This window comes from Rattus rattus, chromosome 6 (genome assembly GCF_011064425.1).
Source record: "Rattus rattus isolate New Zealand chromosome 6, Rrattus_CSIRO_v1, whole genome shotgun sequence".
Lineage (NCBI taxonomy): Eukaryota > Metazoa > Chordata > Mammalia > Rodentia > Muridae > Rattus > Rattus rattus.
Window position 1 is genome coordinate 132,208,602 of NC_046159.1, and position 16,714 is coordinate 132,225,315.

A 16,714-nucleotide genomic window follows, 5' to 3' on the forward strand; every position below is an offset into this window, starting at 1 on the left:
TTTTTTAAGCTTAGAAATAAATGTAATATAGACCAATACAATACATTTATAATTCATAATCTTAATTTCTCATCAATAATATACATGTCTTCAATTACCGTTCCTTTTCAAATTCTTCATATGTCAATTTACATTTAAAAAATATATCTGTTTATTTTATGTAAATGAGTGCTCTATCTGCATGTACACATGTAAGCCAGAAGAGGAGGTCACATCACTCCACAGATGGTGGTAAGGCAGCGTGTGGTTGCTGGTAATTGAACTCGTGATCTTTGGAAGAGCACCCAGTACTCTTAACCCTTTTGTTATTTCTCTACCTTGTCTACTTACAATTTTTACGTAAATTACCTTTGTTCTTCTGCATTTGAAAACTTCTTTATACAAATCTTGGTTAAAGCTCCCACAGCTACGACAACTCTTTTAAAGAAAAACATTTAATCGGACCGGTTTACAGTTCAGAGATTTAGTCTGTTACCATCAGAGCAGGAAGCATCGCAGCACACAGGCAGGCTCACTTCCTCCATAGCACCACGCCTACTCCAACAAGGCCACACCTCCTAATCATGCTACTCCCTATGAGCCTATGGGGGCCATTTTCTTTCAAACTCCCATAGTACATCAATCTTACAGCATTAGAGAGTTGCAAGCATGACCCTCACTGCTTATGCCATGTGTGATTTCATGTTTCCTCCTTGGGCATCTTTATTTCTTGATGTTATAAATGAATAACCTTTCACTTTAGCTTGGAAACCTCCTCTCAGCAATTCTCGGGAAGCAGGCATAGTGTTGTTGATGCATAATGTTAATTGTCGGCTTGGCAGGATCTAGAATCACATAGGAGACCAGCTTCTGGGCACACTGTCTGTATGGTGGTAGGGCTGTTTTAGCCTCTCTGGCTACGCCAATGAGAGATTAGGACTGGGGAAAATGGGAAGGTGAGCTGAAACTTCTTGGTGTGGATGTGATATAACCAACTGCTTCAAGCTCTTTAGTTCTCTGCCATGAAGGTCTGTATCCTACAGTGGTGAGTCAGAACAAGGCGGGTCTCCCTTACTTCACTTTCATCTGGGCGTTTCATCAAAGTAACAAGAGATACTAAGACAGTATTTCCCTAGATTTTATCTGGGGAAGTTTTTAGTATCCTTGTTTCTGAAGAATAGCTTTTTGGGCAGCCTTGATAGGTATCTTGTTTCCCCTTCACAGCTTCCTGTGCCTTGCCCTAGTGTCTCCTAACTTGCAAAATTTCCAATTGAAAAATCTACTGAGTCATGTCCCTTTGAAAATGACAGTTCTTATTGCTTTGTTTTCTTTTTCCTTTTTCCTTTCTTTTTAAGATTTGTTTATTTATTTATATGAGTAGCTACCTTCAGACACAACAGAAAAGGGCATCAGATCCCATTTCAGATGGTTGTGAGACACCAGGTAGTTGCTGGGAATTGAACTCAGGACTGCGGAAAGAGCAATCAGTGCTCTTAACTGCTGAGTCATCTCTCTAACCCCCACCTTTTTCTTTGCCAGTGGCTTTTCTTCTTATTATTTTGCATTTGGTTATGATTTGCTTGGCTGAACTTCACTTCGAATTGAGTTTGACAACCAACCTCAGAAAATTCTATACTGGTCATTTTCCTCTCAAGATCTGGGAACTGTTCTGTCTTTTGGGCTCTAAGTGTTGACTTCTAGCCCTTTGCCCAAATCTTCCTTCCTTATATGAGGGTTGGTTTGATAAACAGTGTCTCCTAATAATCCTTTTCCATTCCTTTTCCTTTTGCTTCTCTGGTCCAGACTTTTTATAATTCTTTTTTTTTCCCTCAAATGCCTTATGTATGAGGAAATGATAATCACTTCCAGTCTTCTTGAGTATTATTTGGAGAGAACAAATACTTATTCCTGCTCGTTATTCCTGCCTGCATAAGCAAGCAAACCCTGGGGTTGAGTTCTGATGTCACGCCGGTGGCTTCTTGTGCTTTGAGGTCAAATGGTAATCTTGGTTCTTCTCCATCATCTGGTGAGACCATTCAGACATTGCCATCAGATGGTATTGCTGGCTAGACTTCGTGACTACCTCTGATCAGGGAGCACTGCAGATTGTCTTTACCTGGGAACCATGTTGTTTAAAATTTGTAGTTAGTGAGGGTTGCGTGTGTTATGGGTCTAGATGTTAGATAAGGTTTCTGGGGTTGCTTCTTGACCACACGGAATAGGCACAGTTATACCTAGTATTCCATAGATATGTGCTAATTAGGGTTTATCTCTTGGTCTAGACTATTTTTAAGCAGAACACAAGGTTCGATGGGGCTGGGGTGAAAGTGGGGTCAGTACCACTTTGGTACTTTCTATGCCTAAGCTCTGGTCTGCAGTTGACTCCTGATGTGAGAAAGCAAGAGGACCAGGACTAAGATCACCTCTCCTATACCAGGTTTAGTCACGGGCAGTGACTTCCTTGTGACTAATTGTTGATCTGCAGTGGCTTTGTGGCCTTGGCAACACGGGTTGGATCAGCGCTGAATCACATCTGCACTAATGTTAGAGCTATATGTCCCTGCCACTTGTTGACCTACTTACTTGTTACATTTTCACACAAGGGGGGCTTTATCAGAGTGTCCCAGGCACTGGGGAAAGCTAGCTAGACTAGAGCCATTGGCTAGTTTATCTCATATAGCAGTGTCATTGGCTATGATGCAGAGTAACCGCCAAGATATGCACACTCGTTTATATGAGCTATGCCTTCAGTGTGTCTTAACTGTTTGTTCTCAGGTGGTCTACCCTTGTAGACTACAAAATGTCTAATGGTATGAAATGGAAGTAGACCTCCTGTGAGAGATTCAGGGTTGCAAATAGTGGGGCTCCTCTTCCCCTAACAGGAAATGTGTCCAGGAAGAATCTCCACTCCAGGAAGGGGTGAAGTGCTCACAAAGCACTCCTCTTGCTATCTTCTGATCATAGCCTTTCCCTCCTGCAGTTCAAAAGGCAGCTTCATGCCTGAGTCTGAGAAATTCCTAGTGATATTCTTGCCTACAGCTGGCTGCCAGTTGGATTTCCGAGGAGATAGAGGGCTAAATCCAAAAAGCAATTCTATTTTTCTGCCTTGCTGACATCATTGTCCTTGTTGATTGGCATTTTAGATTATAGAAAACAATGATTATATTGTACATCTGTAACAATTGTATAAGTTACATGTCTCAGAACAGTTGTATTAGATTACTTCCCTTACCCTATTCCCAAGCCCCCTGTGGTGCTTTGAATAAGTTTGGCCCCCATAGACTTGTTTGAATACTTGGCCCATGGGCACTGTGAGGAGGTGTGGGCTTGTTGGAGGAAGTGTGTCACCGTGGGGTTGGGGTTTGAGGTCTCTGTGCTCAAACTCTGCCCAGTGTGGAATTCTAGTCTCCTCCTGGATGCTTTCCGATCAAGATGGAGAACTCTTGGATCCTCCAGCACCATGTCTACCTGCTTGCTGCCATGCTCCCAACCATGATGATAATGGAATGAACCTCTGAAACTTGTAAGCAAGTATCAACTAAATGTTTACTTTTATAAAAGTTGTCTTGGTCATGTGTCTCTTTATGGCAATAAAACCTTAACTAAGGCACTCTTGTATAAAATTTTTTCCTAGGCTTATTTTAAAGGGATAAGTTGAAATGTCTAAATCCAAGATGAGTTTTTGTTGTTGATTTTTTTTCGGGGTTTGAAGACATGCTGTCTGGGTAAGGTGCTTGCCTTGTATACAAATCTGTGTTTGAGGCACAGTACCCATGGTTGGTCATGGTATCACGTGTCTGTAACTCTTGCCCTTATGTTGAGTTGGGAAACAGAGACTGGAGACTCCCTGGAAGCTCACAGGCCAGCTAGCCTGGCATACACAGCAGCAAATAACAAGGAGATTGCTTCAAACAAAAGAGGACAGGGCTGGCACCACGGTGTTCCTCTACTCTCCACACATGCACTCTGGTGTGCACACACACACACACACACACACACACACTAATATACACATCAAACACACATCATATATATATATATATACACACACACACACACACACACACACACACACACACACACACACACACACACACACACACACACACATTCTATTTCAAGGCAATCCAGGTTTGAATAGTCCTAAGTTACAGTGACCATTGGTAACTCTGACCAAAGCATTATGGTAAAAATGTTAAACTGAAACCATTTATAAATTAAATGATCAGTTCAGTCACAGCCAAAAACTATGGTGCCCCTGGGCAAATAGAAATGAAGCATTTTGTAGGCTAATATTATGATCCTGATTTGATAACACCACAGTCCTAGCCTACCCAATCATCCCTTTGTTTATCTTTTAGGAAGAGGGAATAAAACCTTAAAAGGATCATATTCATAAACGTCACTTAAATTATTTCTCAAATACATTTCAAATCTTAGCTCCCTGAGCATTGATGTAGAAAAAATTTTCTGAAAGTCCTAACACAGCACTGTTCAGTAAAGCAACCACTTTGGATGAAAATGTCTGCCCTTGTTCATACGAATCATGGGATAGAATTTAAGAACCATTTTAGGAGTTGTTGGGTTTCTTTTACCATCCCATGAGAGAGCTAGAAAGTCTTGGTTAGACCACAGAAGTGATCAAAGAGTCGAAATGTCAGTCAAAGGTTCTCTATTCATTTGGAAGGGGCATTGAACAGACATGGCACTCTGGCCAGTTCACATGTAGGGTTGTCCTGGTTACAAAGGGATGTACCAAGGAAACCAGAATCCACTGGTAACAGTTCCAGCTCTCCAATACCTGTAGTCCACCATTGCTTTTCAGTAGTCTATGCAAGATAGAATTCCCAAGGAATATTTAGGCTTCACAGGAATTCTTCCAGTCTAGCAAGAAGATTGCTAATTCGCAGGTTACAAATACCAGGGAAGAAGATTCAGACCCATCACTTCTTCCTAAGCAATCCAGGCTTGTGGTGTGGAACTTGGCATGTGTCTCAAAGCTCCTATTGTACCTCCCAATTCCTCTCTGATCTGCTACCTGGAGCATGGATACACTGAGACCTGAGTCAACCGCTGGGATTGCAGAACTAGATCTGCCCATTACCGGGCCGTCTGCTCAAATAACCCAGCACACAGTTCTTCATTCTTCATCGTGCAATAACTACTATTCAACTTGCGGCAGACATTGCAATGAACAAAGCAAGCAACATACTTATGCTCAGTAAGCTTGTATTTTTAAGAGAAGGAAATGGACAGTAAAAGGTATCTCAGGTAATGACAAATGCTTCTTCTGAATTTGGCAAACTACAGTGCTTCTCCCTAACAGCTAGTAAGTAGCAGTTCAGTTCTGTGACGTCGCCAGCTGTTGCTCGGAGGGAGCAAGCAAAAATATTCTAATATCGAACTTCTTTCACTTAACATGTATGTATAGAACTGCCTGAGGGTCTTATTAAAATGCAAATTCTGATTCAGTGGGCCTGGGCCATGTCTGAAAGTAAACCTTTTACAACTGCTTAACATATCCCCCTCCACCTTCCTTCGTCCTTAATGTGTCACTTCTTTCTAACCAACAGGAAAGTGAAGGCATAGTGGCTGCTCACCGGCCTCCACGGGTTTGTCATACAAGGGGCAACTTCCTTCACCACTCTCAGCAGAGCTGTGGGAGATCCCATAGAGTAGTGGTGAGTAAGCAAGAGTCCTGTGTGCAGGGAAGGTCCTGACCCACTGTGGCTCATCTAGGTCCCACTTTACAACTGCCATCGGCAGAACCACAACAAGCCCTGTGAGCGCCAACGGGGAAAGTGCCATTGTAAAAATGAAGACAGCTGCTTCCACAATAGAGCTAATTGCACACTGCTTCGCAGATCTAAATTAGTAGTGAAAACAGTTATAAAAACTGACAGACAGTGAAACATGACTCACTTGAGAGCTGCTGCCAGCCAGGCACACTGTCCTTGGCCACTGTTCAAAAACTCACACCTGCATTTTTTTTTGAATAGTAAACACAGAAGATGTAATTACTAGGAAAACATATGCCACTTTCCCAATGTGACACTACTATTTTCTTCCTTGCCACCATGAGTGGCATGGCTCTAAACTGACCAGAGTACTTATTTAATCCCAGGAGGTTCCACAGAGAAACTGAACCCACCTAAGGCTTAGGATGAGTTACTATTCACATACTAAAGACTGTCGTTAGTTTATACAGTGTTCAATGGTGTGTTCTGCCAAGAAGAAATTTCTCAATGTCTTCTCAACTTCTCAAGGAAAGCTTAAATCTTGTTATGTAAGAAGTATCCATTGACAGTTGCACAAGACTATACTAGTCGGCTGAAATACTCAAGCAGCAGTGAGTTCGGGTGTCTTCTCTAGCTCCCTTCTCAGCTATCCAGTAATTGCTGTCTCAATAAGAAACAGATGTTCCTAGAAGCCTTCATCTATTCCTGTAGCCTAAACACATTTCTGCCTCCTCAGCTACAATATGCTGTAGAGAGTCTCTAGGTTCCGAAATGGTACATGTGAATCCTGCCAGGTACAACCGAAGGATGCTGCTTTCTCTCTCATAGTAGGTAGGTGGCTAGCAGTAATAAAGAGCCCTTTGGTCTCTGACCAGCTAGGCACAGGTAATAATTTCTATGAAGAAGATACACTGAGCTAGTTGTCAATGATAATTCTTCTTCATCCAAAATAACCCAGGGAAGCCAAAGGGTTAGACACCACTAAGCTGAAGTCTAGCGGCTCATTACATTATTACAGTCTCATCTGGTGTTTTCTAATATGCAAATGGTAATGAAATTTATTTTCCAACGAAGTATAATTTCATTCTGAAACCAACTCAGAGAGCTTGTTTAATGTCCAGGTGACAACCCTGCCTTTGGAATGTTCCAGCTTTGCCTAATGGAACATTGGTATTGTGAATTGTGAAGCTACATATGGACTAATACTTTCTCTATTCTCAATTAATTAGTCAAATATAAATGTAAGAGCAGAGCTATTTACAATATTTCTTCTTGCTTCTTCAATACCTAAGATTAAGCACTAAAAATACAATGTTTTCTTCATGTAAGAGAGGGCACGAATATATTTCATGTCATATTACTTAATAAGTAAGATGCTTAAATAAGCAAAAGTCCTATTGGTATCAATTTGCAAATGTGAGGACATGTATCCAGTTCTAGATGAGGGACCTGCACTTCATGTTTATAACTTGTGGTTATGCCTCTGAATCTCCCAGATTTATCAGCAGGTATCCAGGAAATCCTGTCTTTTATCAGAAATGCTTCTGATCTGAATGTGCTTCACCGATCTCTTCAGAATTCAAGATCAGCAGCCTTAACTAAGAAGAAACTGAACTGCCACAGCCACTGCATATTGTCCCGGTTGGTTGGAGGGATGGGCACGAATGTAGTGGATTACACTCCTGGTCTCACTCATCCGGGATCATTTCTGAAGGAGGTAGGAAGAGAAATTGTTAGACATAAGCATGTCTTCAGTGTTGCTAGGCCAATGGGCAATTTAACCAGGGCAATTTAGATCCCAAATCTCATTTCAGCTATAATTCTTGTAAATGAAAATGTTAAGCTGGTAAGTAGCGAAGAGGGCTCGAGGGAGGATGCTTGAATCTCACTCAGAAGAAAAAGTAAAATAGACATTGGAAGTGGATGGAGAGAGGGAACTAGGTGGGAGAGGGGATGGGGAGGAGAACAGAGATGGGGGTCAGGTGTGGAGAGTTGGGGGTGGGGTGAGAGGGATGAAAAGAGAAAGGAAATCCACTGGGGGGAGGCATCTCTGGGACAAGCTGGAGACCTGAGACAAGGGAAGCTCTTGGGTGGGTATGGAGGTGACCCTAACTGAGACTCTTACGGCTGTGGATATGAAGCCTTAAGTGGGTACCTCCCCTAGCCAGATGGGACTTCCAGTGGATGGAGAGAGACACCAACCCGCCCACAAACTTTCCAGCCAAAATTTGTCCTGCCTACAAAATGTGTAGGGATAAAGATGGAGCAGATTGAGGGAATGGCCAATCAATGACTGAACTTGAGACCCACCCCATGGGAGAGGGCCCAGCACTATTAATGATACTCTGCTAGGCATGCAGACAGGAGCCTAGCACAAATGTCATCTTAGAGACTTCATCTAGCAGCTGATGAAAATCCCAAATATTAGGCAGGACTCTTCTGGAAGCATCAGGGGAAGGATTGAGGGAGACAGAGGGGTCAAGGACACCACAGAAGACTTACGGATCCAACTAACCTGTGCCCATGGTGGCTCACAGAGACTGAACCACCAACCCAAAAGCATGCATGGACTAAGCCTTAGACCCCCTACACATATGTAGCAGATGTGCAGCTTGATCTTCATGTGGATCCCCTAACAATTAGTGAGAGGGATGTCTCTGACTCTGTTGCTTGCCTTTGGATCCCTTTCCCTTAGTGGGGCTGTCTTGTCAGGCTTCAGTGGGAGAGAATACACTTAGCCCTCATGTGTCTTGATGTGCCGGGGCAGGTGGGTGTGAGGCCTCTCCTTCTCTAATGAGAAGGGGATGGAGGAAGGGAAGTAGAAGAAAGGGGGAGGGAGAGAAGAGGATTTGTGGCCTGTGATCAGGCAGGCATAGGGTAGGGAGCAGAAACTGAGGGAATGGCCCGCCAATAACCAGTCCTATTCAAGACCCATCCCATAGGCAAGCATCAATCCCCGACAGCATTATGCTCTGATACTCTGTTATGCTTCCAGACAGGAGCATGGTGTTCTCTGAGAGGCTCCACCCAGCAGCTGACTCAGATAAATACAGACATCTACAGCCAGTAGATGGAGCTTGGGAACTCTTATGGAAGAATAGGAGGAAGGATTGTGGGTCCTGAAGGGATAGGAACTCCATAGGATGACTAACAGAGTCAACTAACCTGGACCCTTGGGGTTCTTAGAGTCTGAACTGTTGGGCTTTACCTTGGGGTATTTCCTTTCCCCTCGCTGAGCCTTTTACCCTGCTATAGCAAGAAGTTGTTTACACCCTTGGCAGCTGCTCTTAGCCCCTGATTTGGGGTGGGCATTTTCCATGGCACCCTTCCTCCCCAATGAGCCTTCCAGCTTGTTGTTGTTAAGAAGTTGTTTATGCCCCTGATTGGGCCCAGAACTTTCCACCACACAGACTTTTCCTGTTTTCCTGGTTGGGGATTTTCACCTGCCTTGTTGTTTTCTACGACTTTTGCCTTGGGTGTATAAGGAGATCTCAGTAAAGCCTTGGTGGCACTCTCTGAAAATGGGTGACCCGTGTACGTGCTTTCTTTCAATTCCGCAGACCTACGCCTGATATTCACACACTGACAGTGCAGGCGCCATCACTGAACCACCAACCAAGGAATATATACAGACTGGACCTAGACCTCCCCACTCATATGTTGCAGATGTGCAGCTTGACTTGACCTTCATGTGAGTCCTGAGCAACTGGAGCAGGGCTACCCCAAAAGCTATTGCCTGTGCTGTGGGATATGCTCTACTAGCTGGGCTGCCTTGTCTGGCCTCAGTGGGAGAAGAAGGGCCTAGCCTCAGAGACCTGAAGTACCAGGGAGCAGAGATAGCCAGGGAGGCCCTCACCTGCCCAGAGTAGAGGGGAGGGGGAGGGGAGGGAGGGAGGAGGAAGAAGGACTGTGGGAGGCAGTGACTGGGGCAGTGAGTGAGCTGTCAAGTAAATAAGTAAAAATTCTAATTAAAAACTTAATTAAAACAAATCTGAAACTACTAATACACTAAAGAATTTATCAAAATAGAGATGATATTTTTCTTCCCTTAAATAAAATGTTAAGCTGGAAGCTTTTGAGCTAGAAACTTCTAACTATTGTCTGTATTTCTTTGCGTGAGGTATATGTGAGCAGCATTTGGATCAAGTACTGAAATAGGCAAAGTTCAGGGCTGTATACATGACTTTTTTTTTTTTTTTCTTTCTTTTTTTTTTTTTTTTTTATTAACTTGAATATTTCTTATATACATTTTGAGTGTTATTCCTTTCCGGTTTCGGCAAACATCCCCCTCCCCCCCCTCCCCTTCCTTATGGGTGTTCCTCCCCACCCTCCCCCATTGCCGCCCCTCCCCCCAACAGTCTAGTTCACTGGGGGTTCAGTCTTAGCAGGACCCAGGGCTTCCCTTCCACTGGTGCTCTTACTAGGATATTCATTGCTACCTATGAGGTCAGAGTCCAGGGTCAGTCCATGTATAGTCTTTAGGTAGTGGCTTAGTCCCTGGAAGCTCTGGTTGCTTGGCATTGTTGTACATATGGGGTCTCGAGCCCTTCAAGCTCTTCCAGTTCTTTCTCTGATTCCTTCAACGGGGGTCCTATTCTCAGTTCAGTGGTTTGCTGCTGGCATTCGCCTCTGTATTTGCTGTATTCTGGCTGTGTCTCTCAGGAGCGATCTACACTTCTGCACTTCTTTGCTTCATCCATCTTGTCTAATTGGGTGGCTGTATATGTATGGGCCACATGTGGGGCAGGCTCTGAATGGGTGTTCCTTCAGTCTCTGTTTTAATCTTTGCCTCTCTCTCTTCCCTGCCAAGGGTATTCTTGTTCCCCTTTTAAAGAAGGAGTGAAGCATTCACATTTTGATCCTCCGTCTTGAGTTTCATTTGTTCTAGGCATCTAGGGTAATTCAAGCATTTGGGCTAATAGCCACTTATCAATGAGTGCATACCATGTATGTCTTTCAACTCTTACACAGCTAGCATGCATGTTTATGAGGCCTAACTTTTTAATGGAGATACTTGGCACCAAAGGAAATGAACTTATTAAGTTGTTATAGAAAGCTGCAGCCTTTGAATGAACCTGTTTTGAGAACTGAAGCACACCTATTCTCTCTCACTAATGATTGCTATCTAACTCAGATCATCTCTTTGTTCAATTACACACATATTCTTTCTCCAACACTGCCTTGTTTGGCAAGGCATATCTCAGTCAGTTCCTTAGTCCTCTTAATGAGCTCCTATTTCCCCTTAAAAAAGGTTATTTCATTATTAGTTAATACTTTGGGGGTATTTTACCTGTGTATATGCCCATGTACTGTGTGCATACAATGCTCACTGAGACCAGAAGAGGGTATTGAATTCACCCATAACTAGACAGGTGAGGTAGGACTTGAACCCAGATCCCATGGAAAAGCAGCCATCTCTCTTCACCATGGAGCCATCTTTCTAGCCTCTCTCTTCCTTTTTAAAAAATATTTCTTTTAATGGTATTTACGTTATATATTTAGATGTGTTTTATGATACCTTAAAATAAATTTTAAGGAAAAAAGTTTAAAAATACAATATTTCTAAAAACTGAATTTATTTCCCAGACTGTGAAACATGTGATGAATATTTAAGAAGATGGGGAAACATAGTTGAATAGGATAAAGCAAAGGAAGGAGAGGAGGAGGAGGAGGAGGAGGAGGAGGAGGAGGAGGAGGAGGAGGAGGAGGAGGAGAAATAGAAAGAAATAGAAGGAAAAATAGAAAGAAATAGAAGGAGGAAAAGGAGAAGGAGGAGGAGAAGGAGGAGGAGGAGGAGAAAGAGAAGGAGAAGGAGAAAGAAGAAGAAGAAGAAGAAGAAGAAGAAGAAGAAGAAGAAGAAGAAGAAGAAGAGGAGGAGGAGGAGGAGGAGGAGGAGGAGGAGGAGGAGGAGGAGGAGGAGGAGGAGGAGGAGGAGGAGGAGGAGGAAGAAAGCAGCAATATATTGAATATTTGAGGCAAGGCTCTGGTTTCCATCCCCAGTGCTGAAATAAATAAATATCTATACAATGAAGCAAATGTTTGCCTTCCTTGGAGACAACAAGCCATACAGTGAAAGAGATAGCTTGACAATCACATTTGTTAAGCACCTGGGAGTGGGAAATGTCAGGAGCTGGAAATAGCAAAGGTGGTTGTATAGCTTTCAGAAAGGGGAAGGAGCAGAGTGCCCACACCACGAACGAGGCAGGTTAGTGCTGTGGCATTCATAATTCAAGCCTTGATAACCTCTTTCAATGATGGTGAGTCATTGCTACGTTGTAGGAAAGGGGGCTAAATATTAGGGATGAGCTCATTTTCACATATACTCATATTCACTAACACTGATAAACAAATATAGTTTACTAACGAATACTGTACCTGATGCTATTTTTAAATGACTTAGTAAACATTTAGGTAAAAATACAAATACATTTTATTTTGGGAAGTTAGTGCAGGTGTGCAGTTTCTGGTCCACATGTGCTGCCCTCACTTGATCAAAGAGCTTTTGAATTTGTGAAGATACTGATGTATATTATTCATTCTTCTCTCATGTAATTTGGTGAATTGGGGGGTAATTAGGACCTTGTGAAAATAATATTTTATATTTATTTATAAAATTCCAGGGACGATTCAACAAACCTTAGTCAGACTAAAACACACCAGGTGCTCACATCTACCGATACACCATGATTCTGTTACTGGAGAGAATATATGTATATTTGGAATTAAACTGTTTATGTTAAACATATAGGAAAATTGTTATGCAGGAATTTGTGCAATAAAGGCACAGGCTAATATAAGGTACCGTGAGAATATATTTTCTAGAGGCCTTTCTAAATGTGTAAGAGAAGGTCACTGTGGAGGCTTACACTGAAGAATTTGAAATATAGGAGCCAGGGGTAAATCATTTACCTCCCAGATTGATGCTACGAAGAATAAACCAACATAGTTGTGTAAAAGTGAAAGAACGAATAGGCAGTAGCAGATAGACAGAAGCAATGGACAGAGAATAAACATCATCAAAGCAGGGCTCATGATATCCAGCAAGGTGGTGGGAGGGAGGGAGGGAGGGAGGGAGAGAGAGATAGAGAGGACAAAGGTAATTCTGTCAAGTCAGAGGTTTTTAACATTCAGCAGATCAATGGCAGAAGAGGACATCATACTAGATTTTCTCACTTCGAGTCTCTCCAGCAGGAGCTTCAGGCTTCCCAGTTCCCTCTTTAAGCGTTCTTATACCTTGGGATAAATAGTAGTAACAAGGATGCAATACTTCTAAATACCTTTAGTTGGCTGCTCTTTCCCATTTTTTTTTTTTTTCTTCACAGAGCTGGGTTCAGGGGAGCATGATCTGGGACTTGACATAAACATGATTATATCTAAAACAAAGGAGTCTTGAATTACTATCTTCCAAAAATCCTCTATTCCAGAGTCTTCCTTCCACCAGCTTAAGCAGCATATGACAGTTTATCAGTACCATGCATATTACAGCATGTACCACACATGTGCAGGCATACACACACACACACACACACACACACACACACACACACACACACACACAGATGTACATACACAACAATATCAAAGACTTTTGGTTTTAAAATATCTCTTTACAAGTGCAGGCCGACAGGAGCCGGATGGAGATCGCTCCTGAGAGACACAGCCAGAATACAGCAAATACAGAGGCGAATGCCAGCAGCAAACCACTGAACTGAGAATAGGACCCCGTTGAAGGAATCAGAGAAAGAACTGAAGAGCTTGAAGGGGCTCTGAGACCCCCATATGTACAACAATGCCAAGCAACCAGAGCTTCCAGGGACTAAGCCACTACCTAAAGACTATACATGGACTGACCCTGGACTCTGACCTCATAGGTAGCAATGAATATCCTAGTAAGATCACCAGTGGAAGGGGAAGCCCTTGGTCCCCAAGACTGAACCCCCAGTGAACTAGATTGTTGGGGGGAGGGGTGGCAATGGGGGGAGGGTGGGAGGGAACACCCTAGAGAAGGGGAGAGGGAGGGATTAGGGGGATGTTTGCCCGGAAACCGGGAAAGGGAATAACACTCGAAATGTAAATAAGAAATTCTCAAGTTAATAAAAAAAAATGTCTCTTTACTATTGCCTCTGGGCTTGTGGTGAGGTACCAATATCTGTCAGGTATATTTGGGCTTCTTTGTTCTACTGCCACTCTTTGAGTTACGATGGTTTCACAATGTTTAGAAGTGTTTTAAAATTTCTATGGATAAGTTGTAAATATATGTTCCTAGTAAAATTTTAAATAATAAATTTTTTAATAAAAATGTTTAATAAAATCCAATCACCATTACCAATATTATATTAAATCCATAATTTCCTTTGTCAAAAGTTTATTTAAGAACACAGACACACTTTGAACTACCTATTTCCCCCTTTCCCATTCATTCCATCTGAATGTTGTATGTTGCAAGCATTTTATGTCATTATTGAAATAATAACTTTCCAGATTATATAATCATTCAACATCCCAAACTCCTAGAAGTTTATTAAATTATCCCAAACTTCTAGAAATGTTAGTTGTAGAGATATTTTGGCATGTATTTATGAGTGTACGTGTGTCTGTGGATGAAGACACATATATGTGGAGGTACTGTTTTTAAGACATCCATCTACCTTGCTTTTTAAAGAAAGGGTTCCACACTGGCATTGATGCAGGTGACCCAGAAACCTGCCTGTGTCCGCTTCCCTAGTGCTGGGATTACAATTGTGTGATACCATACCTAGATTTCTTACGTCAGTTCGGGGACTTCTATCCCTGTGCCTATAAGTTACCAGCTAAGCTAACCCCCCAGCCTATAAATATAAAAGTTTTCTTGATAGATTTTGTTTTAGTTACTTTTATAAAATCCAATGGATTTTTTAAAATCAAAACTATGTTAAATCCATGAAGTCATATGGACAAATTTTCTTAGTGTGTCATTAACTCAACAAATATTTCCTGAATATGTACCATGAGATAGGTGCCACTCATGAGACTATCGCTGAGCACGAGCAAACTTCCTGTCCAGGAAGCTAAGAGGACGGTTTCTTCCATGCTAGTACATTCTCTCTTTTGCTTTATTTGCTAAGGTCATCTACTGTGTTGGAGATTCTCTATGGGCAGTACTGAGGGTGACCTCCAGGCAGGGCGGCAGTTCTTAGGAAAATGAATCCTGCCAGCAGCCTTTTGAATTAACTAGGAGATTTATTTTTCCACCAGTGGAACCAGCCTAAGAACACATTAATAGGCACTATTAGGAGATGTGGCCTTGTTGAAGGAACTGTGTCACTGTGGGGGTGGGCTTTGAAAGACCTTGCTTTTAGCTGCCTGAAATTCGGTCTTCTCCTGTTTGCCTTCAGAACAAGAGGTAGAACTCTCAGCTCCTCCAGATCCTTGCCTGCCTTCATGCCTTGATGATAATGGACTGAACTTCTGAACCTGTAAGCTAGCTCCAATTAAATGTTGTCATTTTTAAGAGTTGTCTTGGTCATGGTATCTCTTCACAGCAATGGAAACCCTAGCTAAGAAAATCACTGTGTTTATCACAGCAAAGAACTACTTTCTAGAGGGAAAGATTTTACCAGAGCTGTATACCAGCATTTTCTTCACCCCAGGTTCCTCTAAACTTTGCACCTTACCAAAATGAGAAGTAGGGTCATACTCTTGTGATGTTCACAATGCAATGAGATGTCTATGAGATGGGAGTAAAATATGACATGTCAGAACATTCCCCTCTTCCACATCTCACTTCCAGCCAACAAGACCCCAGGATGAAAGTACATGAGGGCTAAAGGAGCCCTCTGGGTTCAGAAACCCATATGGTTTCTGAAGAGCAATGCTCACAGGGACCCTCAGTCAGATGTGAAGATCAAGTGAAGAATACAAGAAGAGATGAGGTTTCATCATCCACAGGTACAGAAAAGATCAAACACAGATACTCTCTTAACCAGGTTAACATAACTGGATATTCAAACTATAACATTTTAACAATCAATATTAGCATCAGTTTCCATGTTCAGAATTACTGTCTTCCAAAAATCACAGGTGAAATACTTTGTCTGGTAAACAAGAATACATGACCAAGCTAACAGAAAGAAGAAGTTAATTTGGGATTACTGTTTTAGAGAGAACATTCATAACGCTGACAGAAGTGTGGTAGCAGTCCACCCGAGCAGGAAGCCAAGAGATCACATCTCTACATAGAGATTCAAAGCAAAATGGGAACTTGGTAAGACTAGACTATGAACTCTTAAGGCCCACTCCCAGGGTGTGTTTCTTCCAGGAAATGTCCCCAAATGGTGCCCAATGCTTGGGAACCAAGTGTTTACATCCATGAGCTTAAAGGAGACATTTATCCAACAACCACAACCAGCAGTGCTTGCAGAAAATAAAGGCCAGCAGCAACACAAGAGATGGAGAAAGATTGAGACTTGCCTGCCATAGACGTCTGAGCTGACCCTTCACTATGGTGTTCTTTGAAGGAGTTTATACTAGCTAAAATTCTATGTTATGTGGGGCTAGAGAAATGACTCCGCAGTGATGAGCATGGATTACTCTTCCAAAGGACCCAACTTCGTTTCCTAGTACCCACATCAGTCAGCTCACATCTGTAACTTCAGCTCCAAGGGATATCCCATCTCTGGCCTCTTCATGTACCTACACTTATGTGTATACACACACACACACACACACACACACATACACACACACACACACCACACATACACACCATATATAGACTTAATTAAAAATAATTTTAAAACTCTATTATACATTCTAATGCAACCACTACAATATTTTAGAATAAATAAAAATTATATAGTAATTGAGTAAATAAAATGTAATTAAGCACAAAAATTAAACTCAAAGGACTCAGAAAAATAGGGGACATAAACAAAAAAAAAGCAATAAAAATAGTTACAATTATAATCGATTTCAATTCACCCACAAATTGAAGATTCCTGTGAGTAACTTACAGACAT